The sequence below is a fragment of the Aplysia californica genome, unplaced genomic scaffold (genome assembly GCF_000002075.1).
Source record: "Aplysia californica isolate F4 #8 unplaced genomic scaffold, AplCal3.0 scaffold00169, whole genome shotgun sequence".
NCBI lineage: Eukaryota > Metazoa > Mollusca > Gastropoda > Aplysiida > Aplysiidae > Aplysia > Aplysia californica.
In genome coordinates, this window is record NW_004797439.1 from 641,456 (window position 1) to 648,570 (window position 7,115).

General features: G+C 38.8%; 1 protein-coding gene across 4 annotated transcripts in view; it reads left to right on the top strand.

Annotated features, from left to right (window-relative positions):
• LOC101847421 (RYamide receptor) overlaps positions 1–7,115 on the top strand; it is a 245,911-nt gene that overhangs the window by 64,408 nt on the left and 174,388 nt on the right. For 3 of the 4 annotated variants that reach the window (XR_004858529.1, XM_035969675.1, XM_035969678.1), the window contains exon 2: positions 6,120–6,193. The exons of the other annotated variant lie outside the window; for it this stretch is intronic. The gene's annotated coding sequence lies outside the window, so the exon portion shown is untranslated. The remainder of the gene's footprint in view (positions 1–6,119; positions 6,194–7,115) is intronic. 4 annotated transcript variants of the gene reach the window in all.

Below are 7,115 nucleotides of genomic sequence, written 5' to 3' on the forward strand. Positions count from 1 at the left end.
ATCTCTCTCTCTCTCTCTCTCTCTCTCTCTCTCTCTCTCTCTCTCTCTCTCTCTCTCTAACGGGACAAATGATGTTGGGTTTTTTTCTGTCCCGTCATTTACCAAAACTGCACACGTCACAGAACTCCCTCGGCGGTGCCACTGACTGTAGTGTCTTTAGGCCATTCCCAAAGGGGGGACATTTCTCGTTCATGCACAGTGGAATTGTAAAAGGGCTGATTCATCATCATGTCACGCTCATAACTGTGCCTGATCTACAAGAGGGAACTGCTGCTTTTTCTTTCCTAATCCTTACTATTGTTATTTTCCTCTACTTCTTTTGTATGTTTGTCACACTCTTGTGACCTGCTATTTCCTGGGTGCCTTAATAGTCGAAGCAGACTTTGTGCTGTTGAAGTTAGAGAGGAGAGCAGAGTAAGTCTGATTCCCTGTAAAGACTTCTCTGTTGACACACACCCCTTGGCGCTTATATGACCTTATGCAGTTGCGAGCGCCGTAAAACCCTCAACTAAATTTGCACAAAGTACACTTTTTCGAATGACTGCATTAAATATGATTCTCAGTAATCTGTCTTTCAAATGTTCTGATGATTTAAAGTTGAAATCAATGTATTACTCTTGAAGTACAATGTTATCAGTGTTAGAAAGTGGGTGGTTGGCGGGTGCTCTGGTGTGGTTTGCTTCTTCTTTCCTAGCAAACACCTATCGTCCTTTTCTCCCCTTTTTCATTTTTATGTTTGTTACTCTCTTGTAACACCTCTAATCTTCTGGCGCTCATATGACCTTATGCAGTTGCGAGCGCCGTAAAACCCTCTACTAAAACTAAACTAAGTGTTAGAAAGTTCAGTTCAATTGTCCCCTCAGTTATAGTGGAATAACCCTAATGCAAGACACGGAAATCCCTGCAAGCATGAAAGATCGGTTTTATATCTCCTAGTCATGCCTGTGGTGCGCATCTGGCTGGCTCACAATTGCATAAATTAACATGTCATTATAATATTATTAGCAACGATGTAGACTATCAACCTTTTTGTAACCATGTCCAGACTTAATTTACCCTGCAGTTTCTATACCAAAAATAGTACACAGCCACTTAATTAGAAGCAATACGAATTTATACTAAATAGAAAGAAGGCTCGTTTGAATTGGTTCCGCTGAGTCAGAGCTGCTTCTAAGATCAAGACTTTGTATGAGGTGTACTATTTTCTTTGTGTTTAGACCTCAAGGGGTCACCTAAAGGACATATTGTGTTGAACGTATACATGTTACGGTGAAGGTCTACTCAAGCCCCCCCCCCCCACCCCACGGGTCGTAAAATAGGTCTTTGGATATTGAACTTGTTGTTTTGCTTTCTCCCTCTCTCTCTCTTTCTCTCTCTCATACTCTCTCTTTCTCCCTCTCTCTCTCTCTCACTCTCTCTCTCTCTCTCTCTCTCTCTCTCTCTCTCCCATAATTTCTCTCTTTCTTTCTCTCTCTCTCTCTATCTCCCATAATCTCTCTCTTTCTTTCTTTCTTTCTTTCTCTCTCTCTCTCTCTCTCTCTCTCTCTCTCTCTCTCTCTCTCTCTCTCTCTCTCTCTCCCACACACACAAACACACGCACACACACAGTACTTTTGTAAATATGAATATACATTATGTATACGTATCTTATATATTATGTGACGTATATCAACAATTACGTAGGATAAGTCGTATTCGGGTCAGCATATAATATGGATTCAAATGGCCAAAATTCTTGAAAAATCCTCCGGTACGGCACACCCCGCCCGTGGCATAGAAGAAACATAATACTAGTAAAGTAATCGCACGATGAGATCAGGGTTTTCAGTAAGAACTGACAGAAACTTTATTCTTGTGGGTGGTTGGCGGGTGCTCTGGTGTGGTTTGCTCCTTCTTATCTATCAAACATCTGTCGTCCTCATCTCCCCTCCTTTTTTGCGTTTGTTACTCTCTTGTAACACCTCTAATCTTCTGACGCTCATATGACCTTATGCAGTTGCGAACGCCGTAAAAACTCCACCTAAACTAAAACACATAATAAACAGTATTTTTTATAAATCTTAATATTATACACGTATAGGTACATTATCATGTGATAGAATATATCAACACTTGCATAATAAATGACGTCCAAAACTTTAACGATATGGCGGAGGGGAGCAGTGAGGGGAGCAGAGGCTAAAACAGCACCTGGACATGGATGGCTGTTGCCTCTATAAATAAATCATTGATGGTCTGGTCTGATATGGTGGACCAAACGGCATAGAAGACTATAACAATAGTAAAGTTATCGCACGATGAGATCAGGTTTCTCAGTAAGAACTGACAGAAACTTAATTCTTTACCCCCCCTCCCCTCCCTCCCCTCCCCGGCCTCCTTTCTCCATACTTAAAATACGTTAAAAGTGTATTCTTTGTATAACTCTACAGTGACCCACGAGTGACCTCATAGGAATGGAGACGCCATGTTTACGTAGTAGGTCGTGCACGTTTCCGAATGCAGTGATGAAATAGAATATACTGTTTATTTACTTTAAAAAAATAATGCACAGTAGAATTGTAAACGGGCTGTTCCAACAATGCCACGCTCATAACTGTGTCTGAACTACAACAGGGAACTGCTGCTTTTTCTTTCCTAATCCTTACTATCATAATTTTCCTCAACTTCTTTTGTATGCTTGTGACCTGCTTTTCCCGGGTTGCCTTGATAGTCGAAGCAGACTTTGTGCTGTTGAAGCTAGTGAGGGGAGCAGAGTAAGTCTGATTCCCTGTAAGGATTTCTCTGTTGACATCCACTCCTTGGCGCTCATGTGACCTTCTGCAGTTGCGAGCGCCGTAACACCTCTATTTAAAAAAAAACACACAGAAAAACCCCCCAACAGCATCCAGTCCTAAGTCCTTAAATTCATGCAGTTTCCCCGGACTAGGAACGATTTAATATGCAGCCCCACGCCCGTCGTTGCTGTACATTTTTTAAAGGTTTCAAATCATCTCAGAGAAAGGTGATGCTCTTGCTGGTGAAGCATACGAGGAGTTTCTCCAGTGGTGATAAGGATATCTTTGTGTCTCACTAGGGGATTCTTAGACTGGAGGAAGAAACAAGAAGTGGTTCTTAAATAGTGGTGTCGAAAATCAAAGAAAGGTAATAATGATGATGATGATGATGATGATGTTGATGATGGTGGTGATATGATGATGATAATGATGATGATTATAATAATAATTATAATAATGATAACAAAAATCTAGTAATAATGATAATAATAGTAATAATAGTAATAATTTTATAATAATAATAATAATAATAATAATAATAATGATAATAATAATAAATAATGATGATAATAATAATAATAATAATAATAATAATAATAATAATAATAATAATAATAATAATGATGATGATGATAATGATAACAGTGCCACTGAATTCTCTTCACTCATCATAACCTACCCCCCTCCCCTGCCATTTCTAAGACAAAAAACGCATCCAAGGTGTATGCCATAATATACTACATCTTCGTCATAATTATCGTTAGTAACACCCCCCCCCCCCCACAAAATAAATAACTAAATAAAAGAACAAATGAATGAATTTATTTTACTTTACTTTTATCTACCGCATATAACCCTTGTGGGTGTCGCGGGAAGAAAGAGACGTCGCTCTGTCGCCAGCCGGAGGGCTTGGGCCAGGGGGATGGCATGGGCGGTTAATGTTTCCCGGACTCCATCTATCCAGATCTTTCTCGGTCGCCCTCTAGCCTTGTTGCCTTCGGATTTTTGGATGTGGGCACGTTGTGCTGGATGGTGTGTTGGTAATCGTAGGAGAAGTCCAAACCATTTGATTCTCTGGTGTTAGATGTGATGCATGACATCATTTGTGCCCACCATTTCTCGGATTACTGAGTTTCTAATTTTGTCTCGCCTGGTCTTGTTTACTGCTTTTCTAAGACATCTCATTTCACATGTTGTAATTCTTTGCTCCAATGTCTTGTTCGTGGTCCATGTTTGGCATTGATAAGTGAGTGTTGGGATGAATATGGTGTTGATCATTTTGAGTTTTGTTGTCATGGGGATGTTAGGATGTTTCAGTAGTGAAGTAAACTGGTAACTAACATTATTGGCCTTTTGTACTCGTGTTTCAATTTCTCTGTTCAGTCGCCCATCCTCTGTGAATATACTTACGAGGTACTTAAATTCTTGGACCTGTCTGACACTGTTGTTGTTGATGATGTGTATCCTGAGTGGTTCTACCTTTCTACTTACTTTCATTGTCTCTGGGGGGTTTTTTTTTTCATGTTGATCTTAATGTCGTAGTTGTTACATTCTTCGTTTAATCAATGAATAAAAAAATAAATATATAAATAAATAAATTTAAAAATAAATAAATAAATAAATAAATAAATAAATAAGTAAATTTAGATAACGTGCACACTAGCCTGTGAATTGTTTTTGCCTTTCTAGACCCCACAAAAATCAACGTATGTAATAACAATTTTTTTCCGTAAGTTCAGATAATAAAACGTCTCAAAGGTCTCTAAGTTGTATAATATAACAACTGAGAAGTCAAAGAATGTCTGAGGAAGAAAAAATAAACAGATGAGGAAATGTTAAATCTGGTAATCATTGTTACTTATTCTAAGAACACAACCAAGAACAAACTATTGAAATTGCTTTTGTCGTATGAAACATAATTATTACGATGACGACAAAAACCCGGATATTGTTGTTCTGTAAAAAAAATGTAGGGTAGAGAAATCACAGAATGGGGTAAAAAACAACAACATTTATTGACAATCTGAGCGCTCTAAACAGCCATGAAACCGACAGGAAAATGCTGACAAGCGGACATTGTATAACTAATTGGCAACATGAAAAGCCCGGCTGTCTGTGATCGCCGACATTATTTTGTTTCCAGCCTGACACCCATTCACGAAGGAAAATACAATAGACCTCGGAAATCTTATATCAGAAAATCTGATCTCCAGACTTATGAACAGGCACTCTAAGAAGCTGCTGTCAGTGCAGAGGTTTTCTGTTTCTTTTCCTCAGCGATCTTTTAAGCTTCAGCTTTTAACATATTGTCGGTGTCCAACTCTTTCCGTGTATCCCTCCAATTTCTCAAACAATTTCTTTTCACTCAAATCATGTTATTCAAAACCATTTCAAAGATTAGTAGGTGACACTATGATATTATGCAAAAATGAATGCACGACACATATTATTTGGGCATTTTGGGTAGGTAATAAAGCTTTAAAAAATATTGAGGTAGTTTGTCACTTTTCTGAAAATCGATGTTCAAGCACATATTACGTAGCCTATAGACTCTACCATTGATGATTATAGATCTACATGTATAAGCACACATGCCGGAAGGCTTGGGTATCAATTGGGAACGCAAGAGGTGCCAGGCGGGGTTAACTGATTTAATCTTCGAACATAAAAATCGCGATAGCATGTTAGGAAATATCATTGGTTACATTGATCACAATGATACCCAGAGGTTTATTTGAGTCTTTGCTTTGAACGACTTTCATGACCCCTGCGAAGCTTTGTAGATCACACGAAGCGTAATGGGATACACTCTATAATTGTTTCAAATGATTTAGTTCGTCTGTGCAATGGTTTGAAAGGCGATGATAAAAGCTGTTACAATTTACTTTATTAAGTGATTATTTACAATCCAAATCGCAGACAAAAAGCGTCAAACAATACTGTTTAAAAAATACTTCAAGGAGGTATAAATGATTACTTTGAACTTATTGCACTACATTACGGACTGCTTGTGTATGCTACTGATACTCTTTAATCAACATTTGATTTCTTGAGACGACGTGGATTCTATAATAACTTTGTTTATGCTCTTGATGGTACGTGTACGTATCCAGCCCTACCATTCAATGGGGATCCGGGTACATTCACATCCTGTATAAATCTGTTAATATAAAGACATGAAATGCTTCACTGCGAAGCAATGACTTGCGTTATCCACTCGACTCGCATCGTTGACAAAGCCTTTTCATGAAAGTTAAATAATATTATTGCGAAAGATTTGCTCTACAATTCGCATCCTTGTCAACGTGAGGGGGAAATGATCTTACAGCGTGATTTCTTCCACAGTTTGTTTCTTGACACTGCGCTTATTCACTTGAGTAACCTTCAACGTATTCCCCACAACATTCGGAGGATCCAAGGTAAGGTTTATAATTTTGTGTTGTCGTGTCCGTGTTCAGTCATGTCCAGACTAAAATACAGTCGAAATTGTATAAGACGGTCCCCCATTGTCGAGGACAAAAATGGTCGTCTTGGACAGGTGGGCGTCTTATACCGTGTCATTTATAAAGTAAAAGTAAATATGCACAGTAGTAAGGGGGAAATAGTTGTTAGTACAGGTGGCCGTTAGAGCAAGTTTGACTCATTTATATCACACTACACGTATATTAAAGTCTTACACATCCAGAATACTATATGTTCCTATCATTTTATTTAAAGTGCAAAATTAAACTCCACACAGGTAAATTGAAGTCATAGATGGAAGACTTTCACTTCCTCCTTGTTGTTGTTGTTGTTGTTGTTGCTGTTGTTGTTGTTGCTGTTGTTGTTGTTGTTGCTGTTGTTGTTGTTGTTGTTGCTGTTGTTGTTGTTGTTGCTGCTGTTATTATTATTGTTGCTGTTGTTGTGTGTGGTAGCCTTTCCTTCCGAATTGTTAGGACCCCCGAAGAGCGAGCTCTTCGCCAGGGCCACCGTCTCTCTTTGGTAGCGGGTGAGGCAGTCCAACCTCCCTGAATCCTCCCCAAAGAGATGCCACCGCCGGACCTCCGCAGCGGGGCATCTCTGCAGCCAAGGGTCCAAATCATGGGGCTGCGGCTCCTCGCTGCACAATGGACAGATTGGGTGCGATGTGTTGTCTGTTCTATGTTTGTAGGCCTGCCGCCCAAAGAAGTGACCAGTCCTGATTTTTTCCAATAGTGACTGTTCGTCGTTGTTGTTGGTGCTATCATGCTATTAATATCATAGACTAGTATCAATATTATTTTTCCTAACAACAACAATAATAATAATAAAAATAATAATAATAATAATAATAATAATAATAATAATAATAATAATAATGTC